The sequence below is a fragment of the Diceros bicornis genome, chromosome 16, assembly GCF_020826845.1.
Source record: "Diceros bicornis minor isolate mBicDic1 chromosome 16, mDicBic1.mat.cur, whole genome shotgun sequence".
Classification (NCBI taxonomy): domain Eukaryota; kingdom Metazoa; phylum Chordata; class Mammalia; order Perissodactyla; family Rhinocerotidae; genus Diceros; species Diceros bicornis.
Window position 1 is genome coordinate 55032977 of NC_080755.1, and position 26902 is coordinate 55059878.

The 26902-nt window shown below is 36.2% G+C and overlaps 1 pseudogene; it reads left to right on the forward strand.

Moving 5' to 3' along the window:
- Positions 1-1807: 1807 nt before the first annotated feature.
- LOC131415210 (tyrosine--tRNA ligase, mitochondrial-like) lies at positions 1808-26565 on the forward strand (annotated as a pseudogene).
- The last annotated feature ends 337 nt before the right edge of the window (positions 26566-26902 follow it).

Consider the following 26902-nt stretch of genomic DNA (forward strand, 5'->3'; position numbering starts at 1 on the left):
TTGGTACCAACAGGGCTTAATACAACATTTTTGCAATACACTTTCTGAGCTGCCCGACAGCTTTTAAGAAGCAGTAAATATAAAGTAAAATTTCACAGTAAATACTCTCTCAGTTCCCAAAGCAACAACTTAAAAAAGGAAAACAACAGAAGGCCCTGGAGGAGCCTCTAAGTGGCCGGTGTTTTGTGGCCCTGGGGGAACTTTGCACTCTGGGAAATCCCCAGAGGCGGGAAGGCCATTTATGTTAGTGACCCTGGGGTGACACGGTCCCCCGAGGGCAAGTTAGAGCGCTGCTTTGGATGTTGCTCTTTGCTCCTGCCGCCCCGAGGAGACTTCTTAGCACACTCGAAGCAATAACGGAGGGAATCAATGCAACTTTTGTGCTTGTGGGACAGATTTGGAGATAAGGACTTGCGTAAAAATATTTCGGTTTCACATCGCTAGAATTTATTATCATCCTGAACGCTGACGTATTAGTTTGCTAGGACTGTCAAAGCAAAGTACCACAGACTGGGTGGCTTACACGACATATATTTCTTCAGACAGAGGTACATGCAGTGGCCTTGCTGGCAGCAAAGGATCAGGGGAATTTGGGACTTCAGAGTTCTCGGCCTCCTCTATGTTGACCCACAGCTATCCACTCCAAGGCTCACAGAGGCCTCCCTTCCCACCAGGGCTCCCACCTTCTCCGAGGAAGGGAGCCAGGCAGTGACGACCACGCAGACTGCTGGGTATCTGACACACAATAGGCTAGATTTGGTGGGTCTGTGGTCTTGGCCAAATACTGGGCCTAAAAATGCGTCCTGATAATCCTAGGACTAGAAGAATAACCTTCTCCTCTCCCCAAAATTTATTCGTTTTCCTACTTCAGGATGAATGGCAGTTTTTTGCAAGAAAGAACTTGCGATACTTTGCTATATTCTCTACGCAAGAAAATCCATTTTCCTTTGCAGAGTTGACATGATCCTATGAGAGTCCTTTATTGAGGAATAAAAGTCAAGCATAGCTGGCAGAGCTGGGTGACCTGAACGCCCCTGAAGAAAATCACGAGGGAAGGTGACAGTGACCTGCAAAACAATGCCAGGTTGTCTGAGGAGAGTTCACCCCAAGCACCAAGGTCCTGGGTGAAAAACTGTGTATACAGAAAAATCTATCTTGTTATTAATTAATTTTTTGAGAAGAAAATATAATAATAGATACAATGTTCAGGCAATGGGACAAAACCATTCTGATTTTCAATCCGAGCTACCCAAATCTGAATCTATTTAAAAATAGACTAGTCAACCTGCCGGTGAATCCTAGGAGCACAGGGCAATGACAAGATTTGTGCTTGGATTGTTCTTTCAGGAGATTTGATCAAAACGCATAAATGTGATGTGAACTCTGAAATTCCAGGCAGAGCCTAGAAAGTCTTTTGCTCAATTCCCCTGCTACCTGAAACCACTGAGTTTAAAATGCCTCCAGTTCTGATCCATTAAAGTTAACAACTTTCAGAGCTATTAGCGATAACAACTTCCTCCGTCACAGTTTCTCATAGTAACCCCCCTGTGAAGAATTCATCCAAAATGTGGATCAAGGGAAAATAAACGTATTCAAATCTTGTAACTCACTGATAGGAGAGAGGAGGACAATGCGCTGCCAAGGCTTGTGCGCATGCGCATTGCGCGGAGAGGCGTCCAGCCGGCTCCACTGAGGCCTTCCCACCATTTCTTCTTTACTTCAGGATGGAAATCTGTGCCTTAGAGTGGCAAGCCAGTCTTTGTAATGTGGACCTTTCTTCTCTCTAGTGTCAACAAACAACTGTAAGATGGACAGAGAGCGAGCTGTGGAGGAGGCTACAGTGCTTTGCTGTAAACTCAATTCCTTCAGTGGGGTAATCACACCTTGACTCCCACTAGTCATAGCCTCTCAGGTACAAGGATGCTCTATGGGACCAGTGCTCCCATAGCTCCTCCTTCAGACATTCTTTAGGGTGAGATGGGATGGGGGTGGAGCTGTCTCTTCCTGGAATTTGCTTATTCCAAGGGCTTAATTTTATTATTTTTATTCCTTTCCACCCTTCAGTGGTCAAAGGTCCACAGCTCCTGCCCTCAAAAAATTTATCCTTCTTCCGTCTACTGCATCCACTGCTTTCCTATCCTTGACCCAATTTTATGTCTTTCAACGAGAAAAGAAATCCATAGTATTGTGAAACAGATAATCTTCCTTGGGTGCTCCTCCAAACCTGTAAACATTCAAAATGTTTTTCTTTATATTGTTTTAGCAATTCAACAGGAAAATGACAGTCATTTTTAGGGTAACGGAGGGTATACTTTAATTCTACTTGAGAAACAGGATAAAATATTGGACTATAGAGATGGAATAGCTCATGGGCTAAAGTCAGATCGCCTGAGTTCAAATCCTGGAGTATCTATGACTTGATAGCTGTGCGACTTTGGACAAATCATTGCTGTCTCTCAAGTGAGGACAGAACTAGTACCTACCTTATAGGTAACAAGTGTAAAACCCTTAGCCTGACACAAAGTAAAAACTTCGCTATTTTTATTCTGATTTTTTAAGTTTTAATTAATCCATAAACTCTAAGCCAAATAGTATTCTTGTTGACGAAGCAAGAGAAATATGCTAAAGTTCCTGGAGTTTGCTTACATCTCTCAGTTGGCTCATAGAGTGGCTGTAGATTTGTTAATTACAGAAGCAGATCACCTAGTTATTATGGTCGTGGGCTATTTGAGCTGGTCTCAGGGTTACTTTGGAATAGCAGAAGTCAGAGAAAAGGGAATAATGGCAAAAGCAAGAGAGTTGAGCACCTGAGATTTAGGAGGGTCTGTCAGAAGGGAGGCACTGACATTTTTGAGTATCTGAACAGGAGAAGCAAATAAAGGAACCCAATCTGCGATGTCTTATTGAATACAAAGCAGGGTATAAATAGGACATGAGAAGAGGTGTTTCCCGGACAACAATTCAGATTAGGTTGCCTACCAAAGCTGTGCCTCCCTGAAATCTAACACGGCAGTGCTCCAGCACTGGCTTATGGGACAGCACCTGCTAGGTCACCGGATATGTCAGGCTCACCTTTTTCCCTCCAGACAAGCACAAGGGCTATGCTGCTTGCACACTTCTAGAGTATGAGTAATTGCATAAGTAATTTTTCTGTGTGTAACATTCATTTTAACATTTTATTTTGAGATAATTTAGGCTTACTTGAGAGTTGCAATTTTTATACATCATTTATCCAGCTTCCCCTAGTGCTAGCATCTTACAGGACCAGAGTGCAATTATTGAAACCAGGAAATTAAGAATAATGCAGTAGTATGAACTCACCTATGGGACTGATTTGAATTTTGCGTCTTCCCACGATCAGTAGAGCAAATTCCAGGGACTTTAACGTATGTTTGTTGGTTTGTTTTGGCAGTAGGGAGAGAGATAGTGAGCCCTTTGATGTGGTTCTGTTTTGTCTTTCAGGACCCTAACTCTTCTCTTCACTACTCAGTTTTTAAAAAGGGACTTCTTCCTTCCTACCTGCCTTGTGTCTGCCTGTGTTCTGAAGACAGCCCCTCAAACCATGCGTGCTTTAAATGCCTTGCCTTTGTCTATACTTGATTTCACCTGCTTACTTGGTTTTGTATTGTCAGCCTTGGGGTGGCTTGAGTATTCCTGGCAGTGGTTTTAGATCATCACATAGCCCTGTCAGTATCTTCCCTCTTCCTTCTTCCACACGGGTTTTCTCAATCTGCCTTTGTTCACGACAAAGCCTGGCAGTGAGATGGGGATGGGGTATGAGCAAGAGAGAGCATGTGCTGGGATTAAGGGGTTTTCTCTTTCTATTGAGTTATTTAAAGTCTGAGTGTTCTCTGTCTTAAGTTATGCTGAGGGCCTAGTTTTTGTGTAGATAAATTCTTCCTTTCTTATTGTCCTGTATTGTTTTACAGTTACCCAGAAGTGCTCAGTAATTTTTTATGGGGAGATCACAAAAACACAGGTGGTAACTGGAAAGTATCCTGAGGCGTCCTGTGGTCTAGTCTCCTATTTTCAGACAGTGTTTGCCCCCTGCAAGTGATATGGGATGTGGACTTAAAGAAAGTCCTGTTAAAAGTAAGGCTTACATAGAATGCTACCACATTCTCAAAAGTCCCATACCACGTGGAACGCTATTAAATTGTTTCATCATGTAGATTTCAGTAATTTCAGGACTATATTCCAAAATGCAGGCAAACGTAATAATTAACATGTCATGAAAATGCAAGGATTAACTTTGCTTTTATTAAATTACAGGGAAAGAAAAAGAATCTCATTCATGGTCAGAACTGCAAAGATGTAATAATATTAATAAATGAAATTTTGTTTTGAATTCTTCATAACTTACTAGCTAAATAAATTTTAATTTGAGTATTTCTTAATATAGAGGATACCTAGTGTTATGGACTGAATGTTTGTATCTCCCCAAAATTCATATGTTGAAATCCTAACCACCAATGTGGTTGTATTAGGAGGTAGGGCATTTGGGAGGTGATTAGGTTATGAGGATAGAGTCCTCATGAATGGGATTAGTGCCCTTATAAAAGAGACTCCAGGGAACTCTTTCCCCTTCCGCCATGAGAGGATAAAGGGAAAAGTTAGCAGTGTGCAACCCAGAAGAAGACCACACCAGAGCTTGACCATGCTGACACCCTCAGTTCAGACTTCCAGCCTCCAAAAGTGTGAGAAATCAATGTCTGTTGTTTATAAGCCACCCAGTCTATGCTAATTTGTTATAGCAGCCTATACTGACTGACTATTCAGAACTAAGACACATAGCTGTTGCAAAAAGTAATTGGAGTTAAAAGTCAAAATTCCAAGGCTTTTGTCCATATACGCCACATATCTACAATTTTTTGTCAGATTATTTATTTATTTTTTGTGTGTGTGAGGAAGATCAGCCCTGAGCTAACATCTGATGCCAATCCTCCTCTTTTTTGCTGAGGAAGACTGGCCCTGGGCTAACATCCATGCCCACCTTCTTCCACTTTATATGGGACGCTGCCACAGCATGGCTTAACAAGCAGTGTGTAGGTGCGTGCCACGATCCGAAGCAGTGAACCCCGGGCCGCGGCAGTGGAGTGCACGCACTTAACCACTTGTGCCACCGGGCCAGTCCCATTGTCAGATTATTTTTAATGTTAGCCATAGTGACCAACAGAGTTGTAACCTCACCTTTTTTGCTAATAGTTCCAGTAGTCTGTTAGGGGAACTCTTTTGTAAGTGGATTGCATACATCACTTAACTGGAGATGATGTTAATCATCAGCTCAATTGTTGGTATGGCTGATCTGTACTTTGGCACTACTAATTTTCAAATCATGTCTGCTGCACCATGAGGATGATAAATGCCTAAAGAACTTGGAGCCATACTGCACATGACTTTAGGCCATCAATTTTAGGACATGAACATGTCATGTTGATGACTATACAGTCTGTCAAGCATTCTGATGCTAGCAAAGATCTTCATATCCTCATTGCCAACTGTTTAATGTGAAATAGGATGAAAAAGGTTGCAAGATATTACCTTAAGTCCCTTATTAAACATCTTCATCTTAACCACTCTATAGATTTCTTTTTTGTTCCTGGTGTTACCAGCTTTGTGTTTTCAAACAAAAGCTTCTCCCATGTAAGTTCTCCATATGACTTTCCTCTAACCTTCTTCTTTTAAAACACTGGAAAGAGGTTCTCAATAAACCCTACTCCCCTTTCAACTTATATCAATATTTTAAAAAGCAAATTACCTTTAGCTCTTTACACTGAAAATGGAATTACATCAACTGTAGGCCTATGAACCATTCCGTTGTATATTTAGGGAATTTTGAAGTAAGAAGGAAATGAAGGCTCAGATGTTCAAAAGTTCTACGTGTGATTTAGCTTCTCTCCTCTAGATCCTTGATTTTCAGTGTTTTATACATTAACTTTTTTGACCATTTGCTTTAGTCTGCTCAGCACTGTGGCCTTCTTCTTAGTCTTCAGGTCACATTTTTTCTTTTATGTTTTTGATCTTGTGCCCTATTTCTTCTTTAACTTGTTTTTTGCTATTGGTTTGTCAGAATCTATATCCTTGTTTTGAGATGAAGTTTAGCCAAGAGTTCTGGATGGTCGAGAAAACTGTATCAAATCTGCATTAGCTTATTCATTTATTTAGACAACTTGATTAATCAAACATGATGTGACATCCACTCTGATAGAAACCGAGGTTGCAGTCATAATCTTTACTCTAAGGAAACTCTATCTAGTGGAGTAGACAAAAATGTTAGAATACAATATGGACAGTGACGTGATTGAGGTCTGGACTGGGTGATATGCCAGTGCAGAGAAGGCACAGTAGAAAGAGAACCCTAAGTTAGTCAGGGATGGAGACAGGCGAGCAATCAGAAAGCTTTACAAAGGAGATGGCTTTTGACCTGAGTCATGAAAAATTAGTAGGAGTTCAATATTAAGGTGTTTTCTCTCTGTCTACTAACTCTTTACTTTCAACAAAGATTTTTGATTTTAAAACATTATTTTTTATCCTTTTTGTCTTTCTCCTTTTACCACCCTATTTCACTTTTTCTCATCAGGACTCACCTTCTTGGAAAAATAGTTTATATCTGCTCTTTCTATTTTCTTAAAAACCAATCACTCATCCATCACAGCTCTGCAGATTGTGCTCCAGCCACTGCACAAAAACTATCTGTCAATTCTCGTGGATGACATCCTAATTGCCAAATTCAATAGCAACATTTCTTTCCTATCTTATTTGATCTTTCTGTATCGTTTGGCAGAGGTCACCACTTCCTTCTTGAAACTGTCATCTGTTCACTTTCTTGCTATCACTTCCTGTAATTTTTCCCATTTCTAGATGCTCGTGTGAAAGTTTCCCTATGTAACTTCTCTTCCTCCTCACACTACTAAAAGAATGCTACAGAATATAGAGCTTCATGGTTCCCTTGATTAATTAATTAGATACTTTCCTTAAAAATAGCTGAGTATATCATACAGATCTATAGAGCTTGAGGACCGGACCTGCATTTCTCTAGTCTAGATAGCCAGTCTGCAGAGGCATCATTATTCTCACATCGGTTGATACATGTGTAGGGTCTGTAAGGGATCTACTCTATGTAAGATTTTGAGGATAAAGGAAATGTGTACATAACTAGTTAATAAATTATATACCAATAACAACTGGGGGTTATATTTGTGTTTCTTCTTTTACCATTAATATACTTGGCTGCTTTATTGGTTTGACAAAGATGATTTTATTTTAGCTTATACTTCTTATTTTGGTTTATATTAAATCCATTGGCTTTATGGTTCTTTCCTATTAGCATTATTTCCAGCAGCAACTGTAAATTCAATTCCTACACAATCTTCAATCACTCCTTCTATGTCGTTAAGAATGGTGTCGAATTGGAACAGGATGATGATCTGTTCTAATTATACCTCATTAGACACTCCTCCCCAACAGTACGGAGAGCTATTTATTCAGTTCCCATGACCGACATCCTCTTACCTACATTTCATCAATAACTACCTTAACCAGGCTGTCATTATTTCCCAATTTCCCAAATTTCTTTTCTTCATTTTTCTCTTTAAAAAATAGAGTGATTATATAACCCATTGTCAATGGCTCGTTGATTTTTATGTCCCTCCCTATCTGTTAGCAGGCCTTTATTTTTGCTGCCTTTTTTGTCTCTTCCAACATTTAAAAACTCTACTCACTAACAAAGTCTGTGTGTTTCCCTTTGCAGTCTTCCTCACTGAAAGTTTCCTTTCTTATATTTTTGTTTTTCATTTTTTAACAGACTTTGGTTTGTTCATAAATCTTATAAGATCCATGATAGACATTAAAGTGTTGGAAGGTAAGGAAAATATGTTGTGCATGCTTTTTAAAGTGAGTGCTTTATAAATTATGCCTTCTTGAGGTGATAATGGGTGCTAATCATAAACATCTTTCATGAGATTATTCCCCCTTGTTGTTCAGCCTTTGGCAGCTCTTATTTTTAGAAATATTAGCAAGCTACTGTGACATGGAAGGGCTTGGGAGAGCTGAGAATCTTCAGCTGTAGCAGCTGCATTTTAAGAACTTTGCTTTTGCTTTTCATCTTGCTGCTGCGACAAAGATTGTGGCTGTTGATAATCCCATACCTAAGTACTACAGAAAACGTTGTCCACAAAACCACTCCATCTGCTGAGTTTCGAATCTTATACAACTTGCGTTTTGTGTGTTAAACGTTTTTAGTTACTAATATATTTTATTTTTTATGTGCTTAGGAATCTATAAAGTGAAGGGCACTACTGCATACACTAAATAAAACAATATTTACAAGGAACTCCATGGAAGGATGTTGTAGAAATATCTGGATCCTCCAATAAATGATTGCATGTCTCTAACTTTGTATAGAAAAAAACTAATTAAGCCTTTCTTACAATACAGAGATATGAAGGGAGGAACCAAATTTTACAGCTCTATAAAGATTATATTCAGAAATTTTGACTTTGAGTTAGTGACAGCATTCTTACATTTGACTTGTGTCTACTAAATCAGAGACACTTTTCAATTTCTCCTTTTTCCTATACTCCTAAACATTACATAAGCCTTGTTTATTATAAATAGTTTTTTTCTGTATTATTTATTATAAATAGTTTTCTTCTGTTTAAAATAATTGTGGGCAAATGTTAGTAACTGCCTTTTTTTTTCTTTGTGCATTCTCTTTATGTTTCTCAGTATAACTACATCTATTTTGTTACTCTTTAATGGCATTTGAGAACTCCACATCTTACAGACAGCCTCATTAAGGAGGGTTTTCCTACAAAGGAAATGTGAATATATTATGTAGAAATTTGTAAGATTAAGTCAAGTTCAACTTTAATAAAATTACTCCCACACACTTCATCTCCACTACCTCCAATTTTGACTTTTCATATATATATTTTTTTCATTTTGGGAATAGATTTCTTCTGGAACTATCTTTCAACTCCTTTGATTCTTATCACCTTCAAAATCTTATAAGGGAGTAACTGATACTGGAATTTCTATCTCACAGTAACAACTAGAAAATTGAATGAAATATATTAAATAATTGTTTTCAGATACTGAACAACAGACAGAACAGAATGGTGACCCTGAGAGGAGGGAGACAAACAAAGTGAGTCCTCTGATGGCCCTTTCTTTCAGTCTGAATCTACTTTCTGAACTCTAGCATGGATAGGGGGATCTCAAGTAGATCACAGAAAAATTGCTGCCTTGAAGAAATAGAGATCAGACATTGGGGAGACTGAACTGGCTGATAACTGTGGGACACAGTGACATAGAAAATGGAGCTCTGTATGTAGAGAAACAGATCAACAAATATTTATTTGTATCATCTGGAGTCTTGGCTGAATACTAAGCTATGCAAACATTGGTTCTAGAAGAGTTTATTCAACTTGGCTCTATTCTAGAAGCAAGCTAGTTCTAGGAGAACTGGCATATAGCAATTGTCAGTAAACTCTAAGATAAATCATTCCCAAATCTCAGAAGGGCTTAGAAACATTCAAGTGCCAGCAAAACTATGATGGAGAGACCTTGCTGAACACTGGCATTAAGTAGAGGGACCAGAAGGGTCACATTTTAGCGGGAGGGATAAACTGGCCCTGGAATAAAGACTACTGTCGACAAACTCTGGCAAAGTCTAAAACGAATAAGCCTATCAACAAATAAACTCAACTGCCTGATAAAAGACAGAAATGTAAGAAATGCAAAACTCAGACTATTGATATTGCAATTACCACAATATCCAACATCCTCTAAGAATTACTAGACATTTGAAGAAACGGCATAATTTAGAGAAAAATTATAAATAAAAATAGATTCAGAAATGAGCAAGTGATGAAATTAGCAAAGACAAAACTTTAAAACAGTATAAAAGATCAGGGAACAGGAAGACACTGAAATAGAAACTATCCAAACTGAACTATTCAACTGAGAGAAAAAAAGGCTAAAATACATAACTGAAGCTCTGAGACATGTGTGATAATACCAAAGGAGATAGAGTTGGAGTCTCAGAATGCAGAGAGTGCAGAAACAAAATTGAATAAATAAGGATCAAATTTTTCAAAATTTACTGAAAAACTTTCTTATAGATCTAAGATATCCAATAAACCACATGCAGAATGTCAATGTTACATTGTAAGAAGAGCACGTAAGATGGAATATATATTTGTGCAGCCATCTGTAAATACAAGGTCAATGTACAAAAGTCAACTGTATTTCTATATATCAGCAATGAATATTTGGAAAATGGATGATTAAAAAAATACCACATATATATAATAGCTGAAAAATAACAAATCATGGTTAACTATAAGTTAAAACTCCATAAGTAAAAACCTATACAATAAAAACCACATAACATTGTTGAGATAAATAAAAGAGAACCGAAATAATTATGGAAAGATATACTATACTCTCAGATTGAAAGTGTCAATGTTGTTAAGATGTTTCCTCCAAATAGATCAACTGACTCAGGGCAATTCCATTCAAAGTGCTAGCAAGCCTTTAAAATTATAATTAATTTAAAAATTTACTTATTTATTTATTTTTCCTGGAGGAAGGGAGTTAAAAATGACAAGCTGTTTCTAAAATTTATATAGTAATGCAAAAATATCTATAATAGTCAAAGGTAGATTACAGAAATAAAAGTTGTCTGCTATAAGAACTAATGGAGGAAAGGTCAGCATTAGTATATTAATATACTTAATTTACATTTCTAGGAGCCTGCAGAAAGAATGGTAATAAAACTTTCTACATGCCTATGAATGATTTTCTAAGTCTTTTACTATCAGAGAACATTTTCTACATTCATAATTCCCTTTGTAATTTTTTTTAAGTACAAACATCTGTAACAAACATTTTCTATGCAGATAAATATATGTAAGTGGGAAAATAAACTCTTAATATTCTCAATTTGCTCATTTTAGGTATTACAGATGGTGCTATATATAAAGCTACTTACCTTATGCCTAACAAATATGAAATTAGTATTTTTATTTTAATAAAAAATCAATTGTATCTAGACAAATTATCTTTTCACTTCCTGTCAGAACTAAAATCTCAGAACCAAATATTATTTACGAAGAATCATAAGCTAAGCTACCACCAGATTACAATTGGATATTGTTCTAGAAATATCTTTTGATGGCTTACTTTTGATTCATATGAAAGACTTACATTTGCAGTGTTATGTGGTTGAAGGAATAAGAAACTTAAATATTCATCTACAAAAGTAACAAGATAACGACCAGAAATTTTTCTGAAATATTTCTAATAAATTATGGATACATGATGGATAATACATCGACACTACTTCACAGCCTCAAGACCACTAGACTAGAAATATGAATCCCTTGACACCACCTGCCTACCTACCCTTTGCCAAATAAAATTGTCTTATTTCTATTTGAATTTATGAAATGATTCTGGGTTCCTGTGATTCTCTCCTCTATTTGACCTATATTATTTGATTTTTCCCCAGTAGTAGTTATTTTCTTTAGGTTGGAAACAAAACAAAATAATCATTTTGGATGTCCTGCTATAAAAATCCATATTTATTTCTGATTATTAGGAATAGAGAAAATATCATAACTTCGTCTTTATTTCTTTAAACTTATGTCTAATAATTACATAAAATCTCTGAATTAACTCAGAAATATTTTTTACTGTTATTATGTACTGTATTGTTTAATATGCTTAGACATATTTTAGAGTATATTAACCTTTAAAATTGTGTGTATTATTTTATTACACTTTCAAAACTGGCCTTGTTTCCTAAATATTAGCTTTTGAATTTCCAGATTTGTAGGTTTAATTGTAACTCCAATTGTTCATAATTGTACATATTCCCACTGAATTTATTAAGAGGTTTTATTAAATGTTTATTTATTACTGAAGAAATGAAACTTATTTGGAAATTATCTTCTTTTAAGTTAGTATTTTCAAAAAGCACTTATTAGCGTATTACAAATGACACTAGAAAATAGAGCCTGCATATGGGAACAACAGTTTGTTTTCCCTTGAGTATTTTATGTTGTGATGGAATCGAATAAGAGCTCTACCAAATTTCATTATAGGGATCAAATAGTGTCTGTTAGATGCTATGCTACATTTTGTGAAATTATTTTGCTAATATTGTGAAATTTACTAGCATTATGTTTTAAGAACTAAGAAAAACTATAATAGCTATGAAGGAAACGTTATAAACTGAGGTTTAGAAGACGGTGTGTGGATGAATCAGGGCACTTCTGAACATTCGTTGGTGGCTATTAAGCATCTACAAAGCATCAATGACTCTATAAAAAGCTCATGTAGATAAGCATCCTTCCCATGAAAACCTTATAAAGTGTATGTTATTTCTTTGTTTTCAGAAGAAACAACTTCAAATAAAGAGAAATTAAATAATTTGTACAGGGTTGCTTAAAGAGTAAATGTTAGGAACAGGATTTTAACATGGCCTTGTCTGACTTGTCAAACTGAGCTCAAAACCCTAGGCTTTACTGTTTGGGGATATCAAATTGTATCCTAAGGTTTTTTCCCCCTAATAGTGCTCAATAAAATTTTACCAGATTCAGTTTGGCCTAATAACTCTAAGAGGAGGCAGGCCAAGCAATTATCAAATAATATTAACATTAAAAAGATGATGTACATATTATAAGCACTTGTATTTTCAAATTCATCTAATAAATAGTTTCTGAAGACTTACTATGTGCCAGACATTTATGAAAGATAATACATATTTTAAAAATTATTTATAATTAATATATGAATCATATTTTAATTACTTATAATTTTCAAAAAAATTAAAATTGTGTAAAATATTTTAGTATCCTTTCTCTTCTTCTGTCTCTTAAAGTGAGTCTCCACCTTGGAGGAAATCAGTTGTGAAAATTTGGTGTATATCCTTCCAACCTCTTTCTTTGGTTTTATTATCACCTTAACAATATATGCATTCATTTACATTTATACTGGATTTTATACACATTCACACAAGCATATTTAAATAAAATCATGTTTTACTTTGTTTAATTTTCCTAACTATAAAAAAAAAAAAGTTTCCTTTTCCTACTTAAAATATGACCTTGCAGTATTTCCACGTCAGTACATAGGGTCTGTCATTATTTTTAACATTATTTCTACCATCTCCATTATAACCTTCTATGTGAGTATATCAGAATGTTACCATTTTTTCACTATTAGATACGGTCCTGAAATGCATGTGCTCATGATCTGGTTACTATAGCTCTCACTCCATAGATTCCTTGGGTTTGACCAATGCAGTTGGCAGGACACACAAACGCCTCTGGAGGAAGGCTCTCAGAGAATACCATAAATTTCCCCAAAATAGAGTTTGACTACAAATCCACACCAGAACAGCCAAGCTAGTTCTAAAAACATTATTTAACGAAACAGCTGACTGTGAGTACTGCTTTCTCTGGTTTTAATTTACTCAGGAAACTTGACCTCAACCATCATCTAAAGTAAGTTAGTTTCTGCACCATGTTTTTATATGTGGTTTTAATGTTGTGCTTACCAAAGTATTTGTTCTTATTTTTCTTTTTTAGACAATTCTTTTCTGTTCTTTCTCCTAAATGATTACATTGTTGGGTGTGGGTCCTATGTCTCATTTATCTTGGTTTCCCAAACCCTGAGAATAATGTGAATACTGTGAATAGTAGTACTCAAAAAGGGTTGTAGGATGAATGTATATTACATACAACATATCAATTGTTTGATTTATTTTTGTGAAAGGGGATGTAGTACCACTTTAATGTCACACAAAGCCATAATTTGGTTTATTAAAATTTAAGCTATCTTATCATACATTTAGAAAGTTGGTAACAACGTGAATTTAATTTGTTGCTTTACTTTTCACAGGGATAAATACATGGCTATATTTTTGTGAAACAAATTGTGTCTTATAAATAGAAAGGAAATATTTTGTAGTTTTCTAACATTAGTGGATTTAGACATTTAGCAACCTTTGAACTATTAACAGTCTGAGACACAGCATGCAAACTTCAGCTCCACTCTTCCTAAGCTGTAACTTTAGCTTCTCTGAACCTCAGTTTCTCCTCTTTAAAATGAATATAAGTATTTATATTATTTATATTAGTATAATACTAATATGAGTATTGTATGGATTAAATGAGATATGGCCTGAATTGTACGTCACGTACCACTGTGTATGACAATTAAAGAGTGCAGTATTAATACTAATAATGCTACTAATTAATAAGAGTATATATAGTAATGGATAATAGTAATGATTAGTAAAAATAAGAATAACAACACTTATTGAGCATTTACTATGTCCCAGAAACTATTCTAAGTTCTTTGCATACATTAACTCATTCTGTCTTTATTACAACAGATTAAGATGAGCGCATATGTCTCACTTGTATAGATGACAGAGCTAGGTCTCAGAGAAGTAGTAACTTAACCAAGATTATGCAGTAAGTAAAGAAACCAAGCTTCAAATTCAGGAACCAGCTGGTAGTGATACTGCCGATAATACAGAAATAATGATTATCATCTCTATGTGAGTATTATCTGACTGTTGTCCTTTAAGTTTAAAGGCTATTCAGTTAGAACAAATCTACTTTTAAGAATCATGCTAAATGGAATAGTAAGTTCATAATTCTCAGAAGTTGTAAAGATACTAATCCTTTATTTACTTCTAATATTGCTAAATTTTCATTTTGCTGTCAGATTCAGCTGTGTCATAATGAAACACATTAATTTACTTGAGAAAACTTTCATAACATGACATCTATCATGATTATTATTTTTATGTAAATTTATTCTTTGAATATATTTAAGACCATGTTGGTAACCTATATCCATATTGAAGCAGTAAGATTTTCTTCCATCAAATTTCCATTTTTTCCCTTGTCTTGTCCTTCATGATTGTTATCAGGATATTAATACAAATGAAAACACTGAATTTCTAATTATAGTATCATACACTTTGTTAATTATTGTTCACGCTATTTAATGTAGTGTCAGATTAGCTCTAAATTTTCAAAAATTAGGGAGAACGTAGAAACAAGATTATATGATTGATATTTTTCCTTTATATTTCTTGGTCTGATAAAAAATTACATTTCATAGATGAAGACCTGGAGGAACATGGTAAGAAATATATTCTTGTATTCAATATCAAGTTTTAGTCTAAAAAAAAAAACAAAGGAAGTATAACCACTTAATTGTCTCCTTGAAATACTAAAAGTTAGATTAAGCTGATGATTGTATTAGAGAAGCTGGATAAATCCTGTTCCACTCAGACCCATAGTGCTGCTGAGAGTGTTTGTAGCCACAACAATGAACACAGCGTTAGTACTAATATGGTTATTTTCAGTCTGTACTGGGAAATCCAACATGATCTTTGTAGGATGTGGGATATTCAGTAGATAGTTTTATGGAGGGATTACAGTGTTCAGAGTGTTCTGTTTGGAAGTAAGCAGAGGGAGAGATGATTGTCATTCTCATGGAATTAAATTCTATTTGGGAAGACAAAGTTTATACCCATGAAGTGACTTGGAAAACATTTAAAGCAACATACAATGCATGCATATATGATTGCAGAAGAACTGGATTTTATAAGTATGAGGAAGATTCAAATTAAAAATATGGTTTGAATTGCATGGAGAACATTTGGGGTAGACATTTTTAGAATAGTCTCTTCCAAGCCATGCTTTGAAAGATTTGACATTATAATCAGAAGTTCAAAGAAAGACCACTTAAAATCCATTCTTCACAAATCTAAAACTCTACCACTTCTCTTGATGTAAATGTAAGAAGCTGCATTTACCTACTTTTTTACAGGAAAAAAAAAATCAAAGCCATTAAAGAGATTCCCTGAAATTTCTCTCAAAATACCTACAAACTTAAGTGCATGCACAATGATTCCTATATTCTCCTTCAAGGAAGGACTTGATGCTTAAGCTACTGGATGTGCTGTTGCCAGACGGTCTCCAGCTGAAAATCCCTTCAGCTGTCCTCAGCTGCAGAGAGCCTCCTTGCAAGGTCTCACCTTTGCCAGGGCAGCACAAACCCAGGGACTGGTCAGAGTAGGATTGTATGTACAGACCTGGGACAATCCGAAGGGTCGTTCTAACTCTAGAGCTCCCTATGGGATCAGCCAAGGCTGTCATTAAACCTGCATTATAGCTTTCCTTCTCTTTCTGTCCAATAATGCTCCCTTCCCCTCTTTTCCAAAGCTGTAGATCCTACAAGCACTCCTTAATAAACATTCTGCACACTGAACATTTAACACTGTCAGCCATGCCTTTTGAAACAGGTTGTCCCTTGTCTTCAAAGTCAATACCTTTCCCTGATTTTCTTCAGTCTCATCTTCCTTCATCTAACTCTTAAATGTTGTTCTATCTTAGGATTTGTCGTAGACTCTCATATATGCATGACCTCCCTAGGCAAGAGTGAATAAATCTCATTCATTTTAATGGTTTCAATTACTATGCACATGCTGGTAAGTCACAAAACTACATCTTCAAGCCAACATTTTTCTCCTAAAATCAACACCCACAAATCGGACTCTTTACTGGCTCTACAATTGAATGCCCCACAGAGATCATTTATGCCCTCAACATTCAGCGGATCACTAAGTCTTGTTGATTCTGCTTCAAAAACACTTTTGTATTCTAACATCTTTCTTTTTTTGTAGGGGGTTGGGGGTAAGCATCCTCATCTCTATTGCTCTAGTTCAGGCTATCATTCTATTATGCTCCTGGTATTCTCCATTTTCATTCATCTCCACTCCTTCCCATTTATTTAGACCAGGGGTCAGCTTTTCCCGTAGAGGGCCAGATAGTAAATATTTTAGGTTTTGTGAGTCATACAGTCACTGTTGCAACTACTCAATTCTGTCATTGTAGCATGAAGGCAGCCATAGAAAATGAAAACGAATGTTCATGAATGTATCTCAATAAAACTTTATTTAAAAAAAGACAAAACAGGATGTAGGTCAGATTTCATTTGTTTGCCAACACCTGAGCTAAATCACTATTCTTCCCAAATATTTTTCCTAGCTTCTACTCTTTCTTCAGGTCTCAACTTGGATATTGCATCCCTCTGGCAATCTCTGTCTCTGTTCCCCTTTTGTATGTGCTCTCAATACTTTGTTTTTCCTATCACATTTTATTAATGTGTTTAATTGCCTGTTGCCCCGTTAGCTTATAAACTCCAGAAGAGGAGCAATCAAACCTATCTTAATCATCTTCATATCCCTAGGATTTGTACTGCGTTTGGTCCAAGGTAGGCACTAATAAGTATATTTGGATGAATGAAAGCATAATCAAAAGTATGGATTTGGAAATAAGTTAGATGTATTTAGGAGGGAACCAGAATGGCTTAGTTAAGGCAGACTAGGCTATTGGTATGGGTAGCAATTTGAGGTGACATATGATCATACTTTTCTAGAACATATGTAGAATCAGTAAATTATCTTGAAAGTATTTGATTTTCCCAAAACTCAAAGGCTTCTAAAGTTTGAAACAGCCTTAGGAATTATATACTCCAATGGTGAACTGGACTCAAATTTTATTTTGCTTCCAGATGATTCAAATGTGTAATGCAGTTCCATCAGTATAGCATATCTAATGAGTTGGCAACGTAGGTTGGAGGGGGTTTGGAGAGTGTAAAGGAAATTGGTCCCAGGACCTGCCTGCCTGCCTACCCAATTTAGAGTCAATCTAATCATCCTTCCTCATGCATGCTTCAGCCAAATACCTCATTTCAATCACTCTCACAGGTAATTTTTCTTTGTTGCCTCTGAATCTCTTCATCTGCTATTATTTCTGCCTTAAGCGACCCTCCCTCTGTTCATTTGTCGTCTTCTTTCTCAGCCTTCAAGTTTCGGAGGGGCTTGCTCTGGTTAACTAATTACATATATACTGAAATCTTACTCCTACAACCCCCTTTTACTGCACCAGATTCATTTCCCTTTAAGAACTAATCTTAAACTGTTAACTGCATATGTATTTATTTACTAATTGAAAAGTAATGTGAGTTATGCTGGGTTTGAATCCCAATTCACCACCTACTGGAAATTGGCAAAGCTACCAGAAATTCGTGTGCCCCAGATTCTCCATGAGAAGATAATAATAATACTTACCACACATGTTTATTTGAGAATTGGAGGAATTGAATTTTGGAAAAAATCTCAATACAGGTTAGCTATGTAAAATAATACAAATGAACAAATTATTAGTATTAATTATATTATTAATGGTTATTATATTATCAATTATTAATTAATAAATATTAACTGTTATAATTTTTTATCATCATCTCCCTCACTAGACTATATGATCTGTTAGACAGAGGCCATATGTGATTTTGTTCAAAACAATATACTCAGTGTCTATTACAGTGACTGGCACTGCAGTGATAGTTGAATGAATGAGACAGTCCTGGTAGCCTTCTGCTCCCCGCCTTGGGTGAAATCATCGAGCTAACCAGTGTCTAGGGCTAGACCAGGAAGCAGAGGCCTACAGAGGGATACCTCTTGCTCAAGTCACCTAGTCAGCAGGTATGAAGTAGGCAATTAAACTTGAGAAACTTATTGCCCTCGGCTAAGTTTTATTTCATCAATTGCTAAATATTGACAAGGGTTTGCCACACAAGACTTCTCATTTCTTTATAGTAAGTGTTCATTTCACATGTTAGTTCCACTCCAAAATGTGTTCCTCTGTCCATATTTATAAGTACAAAGTAGCATTAGATAAGCCACTGTTGGTGCCCTCTGTCAGAGGTTGGTTGTCACTAGTTTCCTCTGTTGCACGTGTTTGTATATATATCTATAAGATTTTACAATAGAGACTTTTGTACCTAAAATTAAAAGTGAGGAAGAAACCAGTGACACCCAGTCTTGGAAAGTGGGAATTGCATAGTTCATATAAAAGTAATAAAAGCATTTCTAGTGCTAGAGGATGAATACTCCAAATTACGTAGCTTACATTTGAATGATAAATATAAATTAAAAATATTCTACTGATGCTAAAATAGGTACTTAATCCCTGAGAAAACTTTTGAAAATATTGCATAGATACCAGAGGAAAAGCAGCTTATCTATTTTGGAAAATAGGCTGTTACATTTACTTTCAAGTACCCTGGTAAACAAACATTCAAGGTTACAACTTACAATGTATTTTTATGGTAACAATATTTTCCATTAAGCACAACACAATAAATCTTTTTAAGGGTTTTTTGTATGTATTTTTCTCTGAGCTCTATTTAGCCTTGAACAAGGCATCCTGATGAAAAAATTTCCTAGAAACTGAGGTTGAAAAACAAGAGCTTTTGAAATCCCATTTTATCTACAAAGAGACAGCAATGAAAAGGGGGGGAAAAAACTTATTACAACCAATGAAAAATTGTAACTCTTTTGCTACTAAAAATTCCTTTTATTGTATTAACACAGTGTCAGAACACACAAAGCTATTTCGTATAGCAATCAATTCTAAAACAATTACAAAGCTTGCAACATAGCTCTAGAAGAGATCTCTGAATTCTCCTGGATGAAAAATTCTCTGAAAATAATAGAACTATCTTTTTGAAGGGAAGGGCTTAAGAACTGTTTTTCCTAAGGAAAAGTATTAAAAAATAAATATTTGTTTTTTTAGAAAACACTGTTACACATAAAAATAAATTAATCTTTAATATTTGGTATCCAGAGGTAATTTCTATGTGCATTTGGATATATAAATGATTGCTCTTTCTTTCAGCATATGTGTTTTTTTAATCCAAAAGGAAATGCTACTAACTCTAATGGGATAATATTTTGAGAAAGTTCGAGTGTTTTCTTCCCTCCCTCACCACAAAGCTAGGAGCATGTTATCCTCATAGAAAAACTCCTTTGCTAATACAGTGCCTGAAAAGCAGAGTAGCCACAGCTGCTAGATAGATGCGTGAAACACCTTATATTTCTCAGTTCTACACATAATTTGGAAGAATGTGTAAAAACGTTACCATGGGCATTTCTAGAGGAGCACAGAATTGACTGAAGTTAAGCACGCATATCCAATTAAACAAGCGATTGGGAATAGAAGTGTATTCCTTAGGACCAGCGGCCATGGTAGGAGGCATCAGCAGAGGACACCAACTAAAAACAGAAGGGAGGGGAAGAAATGAGCGCCCTTCACAAGAGGCCACTAGAATGGAGGACAGCGCTCAGACCGGATGACCCTCCCTAGGGTGGCCAGATAGTTACACCCTAGATCAGCCCTGGAGAGAAGTGGAGGTGGAGAAACTTGAAAAGCCTGAATGTCAATCCCAAAGAGACTGAGATTTCATTCAAGTGGGACTCAGTTTCTATGAATTAGAAAATTTAACTTTTTTGACAACAGTGAATAGAGGCATTGTGAGGTAATTTTAGTGTTTCTATGGATAAATAGACCTCACTGCACATCCAAGATGGGAGAATTTTGTGGCTGCATATTTTAACCTGCTACATGTACATTCATTATTGTAACTTACTTTTTTTTTTCAAATGTCAATATATTTTAAACATCTTTCCATAGCAGTAAATACACCTCTACCAAATAATTTAATCCCTATATAATTTTTCATTGTATGATTTAATTGTAATATATTTAATAAATTCCATATTTTTGGATCTGTCTCATTTCTCACTTCACTGTCTTATAGGTGTACATAAATTATTTTTATCTTTTCCCTTAGATTAAATGTCTAACTCTGTAATTGCTAGAATCACACGGTAGGTACCTTTTGAGTTTTTGATATGGAATGTCAAATATGCCTCTAAAAATATTGTACTATTACACATAGCTGAACAGTATTTGTAGTGGATCTTTTCGCTCTATCTGGAGAGCAATGAATAGAAAGATATTTGCAAATTTGATAAACATTTACTGTTATCTTAGTTTTTTAAAGTTACTTTCACTACAAGTGGATTTAAATGTTTTTCTTCAGGTAATTGGCTCTTTTTCATTTGCTTATTTTTCTAATATTTATGTGATTATTTTTATATAAAATATTAATTCTACCTATAATATATTAAAATATTTCCAGTTGATTTATTGCTTTATTTTTAATAGACTTTTTGGGATAAATTTAGATTCCCATAACGTTAGCTGAGATAGTACATAGTGAACCTGTAAACCCTCTACCTAATTTGCCCTAATGTTAACATCTTACACAACCATGATACATTTGAAAAAATTCAGAATTTCACATTGGTACAATACTATTAACTAACCTATAGACTTTATTCAGACTTCACCATTTTTCCCACTAATGTCCTTTTTCTGTTCCAGAATCTAATCCTGGATACTTCGTTTCATTTATTATCATGTCTTTTTAGTCCCCGTTGGTCTGTGACAGTTTCTCTGTCTTTTCTTGCTTTTCATGACTGTGAAACTTTTGAAGACTACCAGTCAGGTACTTTGTAGAATAGTTTTCACTTTGGGTTTGCCTGATGTTTTCTCGTGATTACATTAGGATTATTATAGATTTGGAGGAAGAATACCATAAAGGTGAGATGTACTTCTATGATGGTTAGTCTTACACGTCAACTTGATGAGGCTATATTACCCAGTTTTTTAATCGAACACTAATTTAGGTGTTCCTGTGAAGGTATTTTGTAGATATGATTAACATGTACAATCAATTGACATTAAGTAAAGGAGACTATCCTCAAAAATGTGAGTGACCATCATACAATCAGTTGAAAATTTTAAGAACAAAAACTGAGATTTCCTGGAAAAGAAGCAATTCTCCTTTAAGGCTTCAGAATCAAATCCGACCTGAGTTTCCAACCTGCTGAACAGCCATACAAATTTCAGGTTGCCAGTGCCAACAATCACTAGCCAATTCCTTAAAATCAATCTCTATATCTCTAGCTCGATCATCTGTTTATCCATCTATCTATCCATCTATCCATCTATCTATCCATCCATCTATCCATCCATCTATCCATCTATCTATCCATCTATCTATCCATCTATCTATCCATCTATCTATCTATCTATCTATCTATCATCTATCTATCTATCCATCTATCTATCCATCCATCTATCCATCCATCTATCCATCCATCTATCTATCTATCTATCTATCTATCTATCTATCTATCTATCTATCTATCTATCCATCCATCCATCCATCCATCCATCCATCTATCCATCCATCTATCCATCCATCTATCTATCTATCTATCTATCTATCTATCTATCTATCTATCTATCTATCTATCTATCCATCTATCTATCCATCTATCTATCCATCTATCTATCCATCTATCTATCCATCTATCTATCCATCTATCTATCCATCTATCTATCTATCTATCTATCTATCTATCTATCTATCTATCTATCTATCTATCTATCCATCTATCCATCTATCCATCTATCCATCTATCCATCTATCCATCTATCCATCTATCCATCTATCTATCTATCTATCATCTGTCAACCTACCTAGCTATCTACTTATTGTTACTGTTTCTCTGGGGAATCCTGACTGATACATCTTCTCATTGCATGAGAACAGGAGGCACATAATGTCAACATGACTTGTGACTGGGGATGTTAACCTTGATCACTTGGTACAGTTGCTGTCTGCCAGATTCTTCGTCTGTAAGCTTTCTATTTTTCCCTTATGATATTCTACATTTTGCAAATTAGTTATTAATTCCAGTGTATACTCAAGCAGATTGGAATTAAGCTCTAATTCCTGGAAGAGGGATTGTCTACATGTATTCCTTGGAATTCTTTGGTAAGGAAGACTTGTTCCTTCTTCTCCATTTATTTGTTCATTTAACCATTTATTTATGTCAATATGGACACACGTATAATTATTTTATATTTTGGGTTGTAATACAACATTATTGTTTATTTTACTGTTCAGATTGTTTCAGCTGTGGCCACTGGGAGTTCTTTTAATTGGCTCCTTTTTATGTCACCAACTTTTCTTTTCTTTCAACTTCCTTTCTGGCACTACAAAATCTCCCAAATCATCTTGTATTTTCCCAGCTGCAGGCCAGAATCAGTCATTTTTCTAAAGGACCTTGGTTATACTTGCTGGAGAATTGTATTTGGAAACCAAGAGCTGCATTCTGGGTGTGCTCATTGCTCCTGAGGTGTCTTTGTTTGTAGGCCCTCTCAGAAGACAGAGCTAAGAAATATATGTGTGTACACAAAGCCATGCACGTGCACACATCTAAAGTATCTTCGATGCTAATCCAGCACCACAGGCTCATTCTAGACCTCCTCTCTTGCTTATTTTTAACTTTTTTATCTGACGGTGAGAAACTCGGCCACTATTATCTGTAATTTATTTACTTATTTATTTAACCCTAGAATACATGTAGTTTCAGAATTGCTAATCTATACTCTTGTGGGAATTCAATTTAATAACTAGAGTACAATGTTTATATATGGTTCTTTTTGTCTGTAGCCTTACAAAATTCAGCAAATCATTGTTACCAAAGTTACTGAGGTCAGTTCCTTTTTTCCCCTACTCCTTTCATTAAAGTCATATCATACATTTGTAATACATTTAGATTTGTACGTCACTATTGGTATTCCATGCTAGGATCCTTTGACATTTTGTTTGATATTTTAAATTTTGCATACAGCAAAGTTCACTGTCTATGCGTTTTGATAAATGCGGAGAGTCGTGTAACCAACACTCCAGTTTCATACAGAACAGTTCCATAACCCTAAAAATTCTCCTGTGTAGCCCCTTTGTAATCAAGCAATTCCCTCTCCACCAATCCCTCTGATGATTTAGAAAAGTTCTTATTTTGCAGTTTCTTCTATTAAGGGTGGGGAAAACACTGTAATTCTGCACATCTTCAATTTGATTCCATAATTCTGGCCAGTTGATTGTTGATAAAGGTTTCAAGGCAATTAAATGGGAAAGTATATTATTTTCAACAAATGGTACTGGATCAACTGGATATCATATATTTTCTTAAAGTCACTATTACTTCACACCATATGCAAATATTAACTCAAAATGGATCATAGATCTAAATGTTTAACCAGAATTCATAAAATTCTTAGAATAAAATAATTAAAAATTTGGAGTAGTTAAGGTTTTCTCAGATGGAACACAAATAATACAAACCATAATATATATCTATAGATCTATATAGATAGATTAAAAATACACATCTGTATCTATAAATCTGACTTCATAAAAATGAAATCTTTTGCTTTTTGAAAGACGCTATTATGAAAATGAAAAGGCAAGACATAGATTGGGAGACAGTATTTATAAGACATATATCAGGTAAAGAATGTGCATGCAGAATGTATAAAGATCTCTCAAAATTCAATAATAACACCACAAATCATGATTTTAAAATATCGACAAAACCTCAGTCACTTCACAAAAGAAGATATGCAAATGACCAATAAACACATGAAAAAATGCACACTATTACTACTTATAAGAGAAATTACAAATTCAAATCTTAATGACATAGCACTAGAAACCAATTAGAGTTACTAAAATTAACTTTAAAAACCTCTACAATAACATTTTGTTGTCAAGGGGGTGGACCAGCTTGAACTCTCATATACTACTGGCAGAATGTAAGTGGTAAGACCATTTTGGAAAATACTTGGTAGTTTCTTACAAAGTTAAACATACACATACTATGACTCTTTGGTACTTACCCAAGAGAAATAAGAAATATGCACAAAGATGTGCACGTCCAAGTTCATACCACCTTTATTTCTAATTGTCCCAAACTGGAAACAAAGTGTCCATCATCCGATGAATGGATAAACAAATTGTGGTATACTTGTACCAAACAAAAAAAGGTGTATGTTGGGGGTGGGGGGTGGTGGACAAATTATTGATAAATACGGATGTATCTAAGCCAGAAAAATAAAAAAGACTGTACTACATGATTCCATTTGCAAATAATTCCTGAAAATGGAAACTAATCTGTCGTAACAGAAAGCATATCAGTGGTTTCGTGGTTGTACGAGTAGAAGAAGTGATACAAAGCAGTACAAAGAAGCTTTTGAGGGTGATAGAAACGTTTGCTGTCTTGACTGTGGTGATGTTTTTATATAATATACATATATATACTGATAAAATTGTACAATTTTTTTTGTACTTCAAATAGACTTTATTAAAACTTTTTAAAAATGTACCAAGTGCTGTAGAAGGTGGGCACTGAGCAGTGTGGCGGGGCCTCTAAGAACCCAGCATTCCCTTCTTGCTGCCATCGATGCGGGGGCGCCCAGGTTGCGTGCTTTTCCCGGCGGTGATTTGGTACCCAGGGCCCGCCGGGAGTCTTGCCCCCCGGACTGTGTGAGGCCCACTCGGGCGCTCAGGGGTTGCTGGCGGTGCGGCAGGGTCGGGCTCTGTTCAAGGAGTTCTTGCCCCAGAGGGGTTCAAAGATGGAGCTCCCAGCGCTCTTCGACCGTGGCAGGGCGGGCATCTTGCCCCAGACCGTCGGCTGCGGCTTCGACCCCACAGCCGACTCGCTTCTAGTGGGGCATCTGCTGGCCCTGCTGGGCCTGGTTCACTTTCAGAGAGGCTGCCAACGCAGACAGCCCCTGCACCCGGGGCTGGAGGCCCTGGAGGGTAATCGCCAGCAGCTCCTCGCTGATGGGTGGACCTCGGGTAGCTTCACGGTGCTGGACAACTCGGCCTGGTACCAGAAGTGGCACCTGGTGGACTCCCCGGTGGCAGTGGGCGGCCACTTCTGCATTCCAGACTTGGCTCAAGAACCCTGAAGGCCTGAGGGACCAGTTCTTATACCAGGTGCTCCAGGCCTATGACTTCTACCACTAGTTCCAGGGTATGGATGGCGGGTCCAGCTGGGTGGACCTGATCAGCTGGGAAACATCATGTCCGGATATGAGTTCATCCACTAGTGGACTGATGAAGACGTTTTCGGAATCTCTGTTCCTCTAATTACAAGCCCAACTGGAACGGAACTACTGGGAAAGTCAGCAGGAGTGCTGTTTAGCTAAACGGAGATGAGACACGTCCATTTGAATTGTATCAATTCCTTGTCAGGCAGCAAGATGATCTGGTAGAAAGGTACCTGAAGTTCTTCCTTTTTCTGCCCCTTCCAGAGATTGACCACATAATGCAGCTGCACATCAAAGAGCCACAAAAGCAAAGTCCTCAGAAGCGACTTGCTGCGCAAGCGACAAAGCTTGTCCATGGGCAAGAAGGGCTGGCATCCGCTAAAAGTTGTACCTAAGCCCTAAGTCATGGTAGCACAGATGCGCTGGAGGTCATGTCTGATAGAGAGTTAAGACTTGTTTAAAGAAGCTTCATTTTCTGAATTAGTTCTTGACCCTGGAGCAACCGTCCGAGATACACGCAGCAAAGCAAATGCCATTCCCGGTAGTCCCCGAGGGTATCGGCGCATAACAGGGGGCGGAGTCAGTATAAACCACAGACAAGTAACAAATCCTGAGAGTTAATCCTGACAGTATATTCTTAACGAATGGACTTTCATTAATTAAAACAGGAAAAAGGAAACTCTACATTATAAAATGGCTTCAGCTATGATGAAAAATCCTTCTGGTTGTTCAGACTTATCCATCATTCATTCTCAAGATGTACATCCAAAAGGTTGGCTCCAGAATGTATACCTTGGCTTATGCAAATCAGAACAACAGAGAAGAGAGTATACTCTAGGCCTCACAGTGTAATTTCATTATTTATTTAGATTGTTAATAAATCAGATGTTTGTGTGGTGATGGGATATTTTATTTCCTGATCTGCAAACATTAAAGACTACCATAGAAAAACATGATTTCCTGGGTTAATCTCTTTTAAAAATTTTACTTCAGGGCTAGCTGGGTGGTATAGTGGTTAAGTTTGTGTGCTTCGCTTCGGTGGCCCA